This window comes from Spinacia oleracea, chromosome 1, assembly GCF_020520425.1.
Source record: "Spinacia oleracea cultivar Varoflay chromosome 1, BTI_SOV_V1, whole genome shotgun sequence".
NCBI classification, from domain to species: Eukaryota; Viridiplantae; Streptophyta; class Magnoliopsida; order Caryophyllales; family Amaranthaceae; genus Spinacia; species Spinacia oleracea.
In genome coordinates, this window is record NC_079487.1 from 61,295,898 (window position 1) to 61,307,209 (window position 11,312).

General features: G+C 32.8%; 1 long non-coding RNA gene across 1 annotated transcript in view; it reads left to right on the forward strand.

The window, feature by feature from the left end:
• The window catches only part of LOC130472356 (uncharacterized), a 13,290-nt gene extending 3,031 nt beyond the window's left edge, over positions 1–10,259 (forward strand). The window contains exons 3-4 of the long non-coding RNA XR_008932479.1: positions 9,841–9,989; positions 10,087–10,259. This is a non-coding gene — a long non-coding RNA (uncharacterized lncRNA). The remainder of the gene's footprint in view (positions 1–9,840; positions 9,990–10,086) is intronic.
• Positions 10,260–11,312: the final 1,053 nt, after the last annotated feature.

Below are 11,312 nucleotides of genomic sequence, written 5' to 3' on the forward strand. Positions count from 1 at the left end.
TTAAAATCAGAAGCTGTGCTTTTTTATTTTTTTATTTTAGGGATAAACTTCACACTTAACCAGAACTCACTGCTCTAGGGCCGTTTAGGAAGATATGGTCAAGGTCTTCTTGGATGTTAGGACAAAATGAAGGAAATATGTCCTTCACCCAAGGTGCATTGGCCAATACCAAGGTTCAGATTAATTACGAATAATTAATTTAATAAGATCAAGTGATCGGAACTTGGAGGAAGGTGATTGAGCACGATATGAGCTTTCTTGGGATCGAGGAACACATGGCGTTGGATAGGACAGAGTGGAGGGAGAGAATATACATTGATGACTTCATTTGACTTATACAGCTTTCATGTTTCTGTTTCTGTCTATTTTTATTTTAATTTTTATTCTTATTTTTATTATTTTTATTTTATTTTTAAAATTCTTTAACTTTTTTTTTTTTTTTTTTATTTTTAATTTCACATCCTATTTTGAAATGTACTTATTTTACTTATTCATTTATATTAAACTTTACTTTTTTATTATCTCTTACCATATTTCTTCTATAATGTATATACATTTTTCTCTTATCTTACTTTCATTAATTCCACTTTCTCTTCCTTGTTTTTTTCTTTTTACTTCCTGCTCCTTTCTGGTTTGATTGGTGACAATGACAATCTCCTACGACGATTCATGTTAGCCGACCCCAAATCATTTTGGGACTAAGGCTTTGTTGTTGTTGTTGTTGTTGTTGTATCAAGTGATCGGAACAACTAGTTGGAGCAATGTTTCCGACTAGTGAGTTCTAATCCTTATTAGGCTCACATCTTACTCTTGAATGAACCTACAAGGTAACACCAATAACATAAAACAGATCGCCAGATTAAATGAATCGAAAATTCATTTACTGGATTTTCGGGAATTAGTTCGGAAAACATAAATATATGATAAGACGTTGGATCAGAATCGTATATTGTATTGTGTATATTCGTAAGATAGGCAAAACGAATAATCGTATTGTACGATGTTGGATCGTATCGTACAATACGACTAATAATGGTCGTAAGGAATTAGACGCAAAACACGAGAAGGAACGAGCCACGCTGCTACCAACGAGCCGAGTGCGCGGCCCGCAGGCCACATCGCTGCCATCATACACGGAGTAGGCCCATGGCCTTGCGGCTGGGCGCGGATAGGAAGCAGCAACATCGCACACCAAGAAGGCCCATGGCCCATGCGTTGGTGCTGCGAGCGTGGGCTTGCTGGTCGGTTGAAGGCTTTATGCTTTGGCCGGTTGGCTTAATAACCCTAAGGGTTATTTCCTTCCCTCTCACTTGTTTATTTTCGACACAACTAATATTACACTAACCCTAGGCATCTAATTAAGTGAGAACCCTAATTCTCTCCTCGCCTCCAAACCGTGTTCTTCCCTAAACGTCAAAATACCTTGAAGGAGATCTAAGTCATCAATCTCAAGGCGGATCTAAACGTGTCGGTGAACCAAGTAGAGGAACTACAATTGGAGTTCTCGTTCGTGTTCATAGACTATACGGGAGTACACGCTACACATGCATGTCATGCTTAATTTATACTTTTCCATAGATTTTGGGTTAGGGATTATTTCCGCTATGTGTTAATTAGATTAACTGTAAATCCCAACAGTGGGTATCATGAGCTTCATGTGAATTAAGTACTTTTTAGAATATTTTATATGTTTGCATCTGTCGAAAATTTCTATGTATTTATTTTACTTTTCGATTTTTTTTCCGGATTATTGGATGAATCGTGAAAAAGTGATGTATTCATAAAGTATCGGAATTTCGACTTTTCTAACCCTAAACCAATTGGAATAGGCGTTCTAAGTTGAATTCATGAGATTGGAATCTTAAAAACAGGCCTTGAAGTTGTATTTTTTGGGTGTTTTTGTTGTTTAATGAATTAAATCGTTCAATTTGAGGGCTTTAAAAATTAATTATATGAGAAAATCGACTTATAATTCATTGAAATTTTTTCCTACTGATTTTTACAATATTATAAATGTATAATAATTTTGTGTTCATAAATTTTGATTATAAACCCTAATCCCAATTTAACCTAAAGTAATGAATTTTGATCGAAAATTAATTTTATCAATTGGTTAGATCTGAAAATTTGTTTAGGTGAGAAGGGGAATATGATTGCATGTTTAAATGGCTTATTTAAAATTTTAAGGATTAAAATTTTGATTGGATTCGTTTATATTAATTGTTCGCCTAAACCAAATTTGATAAAAATATGAAATTTAAATGTTTAGAACGATTTGATGTTTGGATTGGATTATCATAATTATTCAAATTTTTGTTGATGTTCATTGTTCGTTAAATTTGAATATTCGTTAGCCTAGATTTCTTAATTTCATTAATTGGATTGTTTGAAATTATATAAATCCCCCACTTAAATTATTTTCTGTAATTTAAAACGATTGGAATTGTTGTAATTATGAAAAATTTAAAATCGTGCAATTTTTGTTTCGTATCATTGGATTAGATTTGATGTTCGGCGGACGAGTGAGCCATGGTATGGCTGTTGTCCATGCGAGACGAAGGGGGGAGCAATACACGACACGCGGGCAACCACGAGCGCTGGCCTCCTGTGTGCGCTGCGCTTGCAGGCAGCATCGCTGGGCGAATGGCTTGGCAACTAGGTAGCGAAGAGCGCTTGCGCTCGTGCACAGGGGCGCTCCAGCGTGCCCTATGCGCTGCTGTTGGGGTTTGCGCGACGTTGTGGGCCTCGTGGCCTGCAAGTTGGTGCGGTGATCCGATGCACAACGCATCGTTTGTGTTGGGCGCTTTCCTAGCGCACGATGCATTAAATTGTGAATTTTTTGCCTCGTTTTAATTCAAGGCCTAATTTTTGGGCTTTGGGCTTATTTTTGCACGAAGGGGATAACAATAGACTTTTTCATTATTTTATTTTATTTCACTTGGGTCGGGCCGCGAGTTTAATTATATAAAATTAAAAGTCCAAAACGATATTGGTTTAAGTGGGAGCCGTTTAAATGAAATTATTTAAATTAATTATTTTTAATTGATTTTCATAGGAAAATTATTTTAATTAAATTAAATTAAATATTTGATTAGAATATTTTAAGGATTAATAATTTGGAATTGATTAATCTCTTAGAGCTCGTTTACATGAACGTGATTTTAATTAATCATGTTATTATGTGTAAGCTTACTTGGGCCATTCGTTTTAGGATACGAATGGGTGAATGCATAGTATATTATTATGTATTGCAGGTGATATATGTGACTAGTATGACCCAACTAGGATACTTAAATACGGTATGTATACTGTTTTATCTTTGAATGTAAATTTTTTAAATATGGTCTGTGTACCATGAAGTTTTGTTGTAATAATTAGATTATTAGTTCAAGTACTTCTAGGTAGTTTATTTAAAAATTATAAGTTAGAATTTTGAATGGTTTTCAAGACGGTGTCAAGCTAACAAGGTGAAGATTGAAAATTGGATGCTTCAAGACTAATTAATTGAGGACATACTAGTTCACCAAATTTATCTTATACTTTTATATATTGGTGTATGTATATTATGCATGAGATTGTTGTGTGTATGTTTTGATTAAGGATTTAGTTCACTAAATAATCAAACCAACATAGAAACAACTTGGTCCAAAGGATATTGACTTTAAAATTGCCTTCCAAATCAAGAACTTACAAAAATCTTCAAATCTAAGATAGTAGGTTTCCCCCCAAAGCGAGGTGCTATTTTAGTATTCCTAGATGGTAAGGCATCCCAAAGGAGCACGTTGATTGTGGTTGTAACTCAAGCAATATTTGTACATATTGTGGCAAAGGAATAAGTTATGGCATTAACTTGTTAACCGAGAGTAGTTTGGATATTACTAGCAATTGGTTTTGCTTACCTAAAATTTTCAAAGGATTAAGACAAGTCAAAGCATGCTTAAGACTTAGAGACTTTTAGGGTCTTGGATTTATTTCGTTCATTTTGGACTATGTATTTATTGCATGAATGAAATGTTTAATAGACTGCATGGATGCTTTTATTTCAAGTTATTAAAGTATGATAAATATTATTCTTTGCTATTTCATTTTGTAGAATATAAATTATAATGCATATAATTATTCATCTTCATTTACTTGTGTTTTGGATAATAGAACTGCAATATTTCCTCAATCGATTGGTAACTAATTTTGAGAGCAACTCTCAAAGGAAAGGAGACTGAGAGCGTATCTTGGATGCTACATTTTCTTATAGTGATCTTCCTGGTTGTTTTTAACTAAAACTTGAATTGTAGACCAATTGGACCTTGTTTATTCAAAATACTGGTAGTTTTGGAATAATGTAGTATTGAGTTTAAGGCTCATGTATTACCAATGGTTAACAACCAATTGCCTTTTGATTCAATAATAAACTAGACTCATTAGATGTGGTCATTAAAATTGAATAAAAGGAAAGGAACTTTGTAAGTATAACAAAGTAATAAGATCAAGCAAAGAGTTTAATCTTTTGGGGCTATAAGAAAAGGTGCTAGAAAGGATAGGAAACGGGAATGAAAGAAATGAATTCAAAATTCTATTTCTACCTTGAAGTTTATGTTAAAGAGAAACGGCTTAGCAATTGAACTCCTATGGTATTGGATTACCGCTTGAGGTTGTAACTTTTGTTAATAACTCAAATTTTGGAAGCTAAGTCTGGTTATTAACCTACAAGTGGGGAATGAATCAAAGTTGTGCTACATTAGCTGTAGGGTCATCTTTTTGTTTTAAAGTCCTTAAAAAGGCTAGAACTTAATGGCATTTTGTTCCATTAATCATCATAAATAATTTTCTGTTTGGACACAGAAAGACTCACATTCAAAGTAAACAAAAACAATCATTGAGTGTTTATTTGAATGAAATGGTCATTTATGGGTTGAGTCATATGATTGATTAATAAACAAACAATTATCTTGACACTCAAACTCCAGAAGGTTCAAATGAAATATCTTGATTTGTGTTCCACGTATCTTTGGCAATGTCATACGACCATATCAACAAGACAACATTTTAAGATTCCATGGCATGGATTTTTGAAAGTTGATTAATTTACGACACATGGGTCTTACTTGTTGAAAATGACATAGAAATGGACTATTGTTAGAAGGTTCTAGACAATTACGTTTATGGGCCAACGATGAATTTTATGACTTATCTATTTCACAAGAACTTGAGAAAATATAGCTTTATTTAATCAAAGTGAAATACATGAATTCTTCAATGCGATTTACAAAAGGACATAAAATCAACTTGGCAAGATATTTTGAACATTTAGACTAGATCAAGATGATGTTTGCATGAGCCAAGAATGATTATCAAGATTGTTTATATGGAATTATTGCAATCAAAGCTCCACAAGAATATGGTATGACATGTTGGAGAAATCAAAATTTATTCGATTAATGATAATCACGACTATTTTCCTATACAGTTTATAAATGATACTCTCAAAAGACTATCACACTAAACTAAATTTTTCAAAGCTAGAGAAAATATATCATAAGGATTGAATCCTATTTCAGTATATCTTTTCAACATATATATCTAGGGTTGTCAAACCCAGTGGGAGTTGGTGTTTACATCAAACAAACTCAAGAATAGATATATGTTTCTTTATGAGGGACTCATAAAGACAAAAGGTATTGATTCTACCATAAATCTGGGAACGCATGGTTGTTGCTCTAGATAGTGTCTTTTAAGGAAACTATCTTATTTCCAAAACAAGCAAGTGGGAGAAACATGACCTCGAAGTGACCTTAAAAGAACTTCGAGTCAAGAAACAAAAAAATGTAGGATACTTAGGATCCTTTGGAAGAGCTCCACACATGAAGTCTTTGGAAAAGCTTCAAGAAGACCTTGGAAGCGCTTAAAGAGAATCCTAATACTCAAATGGCTTGAGTAATGTATTTATAGACACTAATGTTTGATGTTCAATACCTAAGTAAATCGTATAAGGAATATAATTCAACCAAGATAGACACATAGATATATTGAGGAATGAAACCAATGAAGACTTTGGAAGAGCTTTAAGAACGTACCATTTACAGGTAAGCTACGATGAATAAAAAATTCTCAAATATGGATTAAGGTTTGAGGCCATTAAATCCTAAAATGGTTTGAGGCCATCAAATTCGAAATATCTTCATCTTAAGAATCAAATCAATGATTTGGTTGATTTTTCATAAAGGGTTCACACCCATTGGTTGCAAAATGCTTTCAAGAACATACAAAGATGATATCGTGTATATATACAAAAGAAGAGCTAGATTGGTGGTTAAAGATTACAAACAACTTCATAGCGTTGATAATGTTGAAATCTTTTTCACCAAGTAGGAATGCTTGAATCATTTTGGATAAGTCTAGAAGTCATTTCAATTGGAAAACAAAACATCCTCCTCAATTGGACTTGTTGGAAGAAGTTGTGTACATTACACAATGTAAAAATTTTGGATGCTAGATGAAGAAGCAAGCTTAAGAAATCTATTAGTAGATTAATGGATGCAAGTGTGAATTAGACCATACTTTTCAACAAGGCTATTGAGCAATCATAGCTTTGTGAAAATATGAATCATCTTATAGATGAGAATTTTAGTGGGAGCTAAGTCAACTTTAATGGTTCTATATATGAGATACATATCTCTCTATTGAAAAATGACATTCAAGTTATAAATAGTTGAATTTGAAAGTATTTTCCAATATTAGAACCATGGTGAAACTTAGATCATATTGGGGCAAAGATCTATTGGATAGGATCTAAAGAGTTGTTTGGATTCTGTAAAAGTAATTACTAAATCAAACACAGATGATAGACTTAAAAGAGACTCTCAACCCATATGAGTAAGTCTAAGTAATGAGTGTTTTAACTAAGTAAGAGCTAGGATGTTATTACTAAAGTTAAACATGAAGGACCTTTGAAGAGGAACCTTCACCTTATATCACATGGCAATGCCAAGATTTTAGCAAGATTCAATATCTCGCAAAACAGAATGAGCTAAAAATTACATGGATAGATATTAAATAGCAAATGATTTTTTCATTACAATCAATCATGTATGGTGTGATATATAGATCGCCAAGATAACTCATGAGTGTTGGATCATGATGACTTTATACCAATCTCTCTTGATCTAAAATCAAAGATCATTAGAATAATATCAAGAACATCCAATACATTTGGACATGTAGGATGAGCACTTGATAAGAGGAAATGGAGAAGAACTAAAGTTTTGATACTACATGCATTGCCTAAGCAAAAGTTGGATCTGGTTGTTAGGCAAACTACAAACATACACGGGCAATTAAGCGTCGTGATTAAAAGGTTGTAACATAGGTTCAAAACTATATGTGATGCATGGGAAACCGGATCAATGATTAGTTTCCAAGTTCTCGGTCAAAAGATGAATCTCCCACATCTTTGTGAACTGGTTGGAGTATTCCAAAAGGGAAGCATCATTTGCAATTCTACATTATTGAAATTATTTCGTTATTGCCTAAGAAGCAATAAAGGGGAATTGTTTATATTGGAGTCTTCAATAAACTGAGGTTGATCACAAGTCTGCTATTTGGATGGTTTTCTATTTTAAATATGCGAATCATTCTAAAAGCGATGAAAGACTAGATCATCCTATAAACATATTCAAAGATCTTTTCATCTTACATCGAAAGGCTTTCAACATAAAAGATGCTAAGAATAGCAAAGTATGATAAACTAAAACTCTGCAACAAATGAGATACAACACTCATATGGAATCAAGTTTGAGTTGCATGAATGTTTTAAGTATTGGGGTGAAAGGCCCATATCTATAAGACATTAAATGTTTTAATTTTGGGTTAGAGGCCCATAAATTGAAAAGCAGTTGGTTTAAACATTTATATATCATTTATGAAATTATATTTCATATTTCATTTAATCACCGTTTAGTATTAAATGATGAAGTTTAAGTGATTCAAAAACATTCAAATGGGATATCAAGGAAGGATTCCTTGATAAAGAAACTCCCATAAGTAAACATTATTCAAGTTCACTCCTTGATATTCAAGTTCACTTATGGGAGTTTCTTTGTCAAAGAATCCATCTTGACATCCCATTTGAATGTTTTGAATCACTTGGACTTCATCATTTAATACTAAACCAAGATTAAATGAAATATGAAATATAATTTCGTAAATGATAAATGTTTAAACCAAATGCTTTCCAATTTATTGGCCTCAAACCCAAAATTAAACATTCAATGTTTTTACAAATGTGGGCCTTTCACCTGATATTTAAAACATTTATCGAACTCAAACTTGATTCCATTTCTGCATATGAGTGTTGTATCATATTTGTTGCAGAGGTTTAGTTTATCCTACTTTGCTATTCTTAGCATATTTTCTACCGAAAGAGTTTCGATGTAAGATGAAAAGATATTTGAATATGTTTATAGAATGATATAGTCTTTCATTGCTGTTAGAATGATTCTCATATTTTAAATAGAAAATCATCGAGATAGCAGACTTGTAATCAACCTGAGTTCATTGAAGAACTCCCAATATAAACAACTAGTCTTATATGCACGCGATGCGTGCGGGAGTATATATTAATTATTACAATTAATCTTCACAAACAATAGGCAAGAGAAAACCTATTCACAAAATTCATCTCAAAAATCTTTGACATCATCGAAAGTATTGAAGAAATTTATTTCTTATTTAAAATCGTATTATGTACGCACATATGGCTTATGAGTTTGAAATCTCCATAATAGGCTAAGACCCTATGATGTTGGAAGTTCGGAACGAAATAATCTAAACTGAACAAATTCAAGTATAGTTAATTGAATTGAAATGAACAGTACATATCACAAATTAAACTGAACTTTCCAAATGAAACATAATAATCATAGACTCTGGAAGGGGGAGACGGAGACCCGCTCGTGCGATATGATCAGAACTTATTTTTGGGTTACCATCATTGGCACCAGCAAAAAACCCAAGGACCACTGGATTCAACCTTGAATGGAAAGGCTTGGCCCTATCCCTCCTACCTGTAACCTGGATTCTGGACAAAGCATGCAAGGATGGAGTCAGGAACAACAAAAAGCATTCAGCTTCTAAGGAAAATCTTTAACATGCAATTATAAATACACTCAAACGTTAATACCTACATCTCTATGAACCCAACAACTCCAAAGAGTCACCCAAATAAAAGTGGTAATGGATCACTGCTGCCACTCGATTATCATCTCAGAGTTGAGCAAATAAAATATGGATGATATGCAGTAAGCAGAAGCATTTCAAGATATATAAGACACCCCTAACTGATAAAAGCTGCAATCAAGTTACATTACAAAAAAGCAATGGACTATGATAGCCGTTGCATATGATATGGACTATGATGTGCATAATACGTAGTCAGTAACTACATCAAATTAAGGTCTTTCACTGCAGAAACAACCCGATTAACATCATCACACGAATACGAAAGTTACATCACTATACTCAGAGTCATAGACCAAAATGTACCTCAAAGAAATCAATACAAAAATGTACCCTTTTTTTATTTACATTATAGGGACTACATTATATTATCTTCTCTTTATTTCTTTTTGTAGTACTGTTGTTAACAATTTAACCATAATCTTATTGTTCACTTTAATCTCTACAATTCGCTGCAACCAACTACTCTTCATCATTTTTTTAGTTTTTTAATTCACTTTCTCTCATCTCTAGGCTTACCAATAAGCAGGATGCTTCTTATGTAAAATCAAACCCCCCTTTTCGATTTAATTACTGATTTTCGCTTTCTTTGATTCCTTTATTTTGCAGCAAAGGAATTGATGGCCATTGTTATCAGTCAGATCATTTATGGCGGCTGAATAGTCGTAGAATAAGGAGTCTCCTACTCACAATCCGGGCCTTCATTCTACACGTGATGATGCTACTATGGGTTACAATGTTACATCATACAACAATCTGTAGAATTCAATCTCCCTCTTTCTATCTTCAATTCAATCTGAAAGTTCAAATTATCGATTGGTAATGGTAATTTTTTTTTTCAATTTTGGGTTTCAGATGTTTTGAATGAAGGACCCGAAAGTAATGACCCTATATTTCTACTCTCGTGAATTGGGCATGTCACAAGTTTTCTTCCATTAGGGGAATATATCCTTTCTCCAAATTTGAAGTTTTGAAGACATTGAAGAAATGAAGGCGCATATCAGTTTACACATTTTTATTATTTTACATTAGGCTTTTTACTTTATTTTGTAATCTTATACTAATTTTCATGTAAGATGAACAACTTTTTATATATTCATCTACGATTTGTTCATTATAAATAAGGTTTAGTATGTTCATTGTTTGCATTTTGATTATCAAATAAGATTTTTTTCAACTGAAATTTCATATAATCAGTTTTATTTTGATTTGATCTCTTAATTCCTTGAATGGTGTCGATTATCGTGCCTCATAATTGGCACGTTCTTTTCCTTTTTTTATATAAATTTGAAATAAGAATAGGGGACCGTTGTCTAAAGAAACCGCTTTATATGATAAAGGAATATAGTACGGTTCTGTACGATAACCGCTTTTTTTTATTTCCATGTTTCTTAGATTATGAAGATTATAAAGAATGAACATGTCAGGAAACCGCTCTATATTGATGGACATATAAAACGCCCCCCAAAACCGTTTTCCAAACTTTATAGCGCGGTGAGTTGAAGAACGCCCCTAAAGCGTTCTATAAAGCCTAGTTCAACATTACTCTTTACTCTATTTTGTAGTAGTTATGGCTACTTTATAGGAGCTGCAACTTCTTGTAAATAATTCTTGTATTGTTCATTTATACGGAATAATAGGCAGAACTTATTAGGAATCCAAATCAGATTTCTAAAACATAATCAAAAGCAAAACCTCCTTATTATGAAAATTGCAAAAACGAAAACAAAATAGCAATTAAAATCCCTGTCCTAAATCAACCAACCAACTGTCCTAAACAACAACCCAACTATTGTTCAATTATGGCAATCCGAAATCAATAATTTGAAATAAAAATGAAGGGAACTAAAACCAAAATCGGATCAAACAACTAACCTCAAACAGAAGGCGGTTCTTTGGAAGAAGTTTAGCAAATTCATCTGGAAGAACTACGTGCCTGAAAAAAATCACAAAACGAAAATAAATTATCAACACCTAATTAAAAATCCTAATAATTATCAAAACAGGGAAAAAAAACCCAAATATTTCATTATTCAAATTCAAATTCCATACCTGAGTACTGGATCCGACCCATTTTCTTC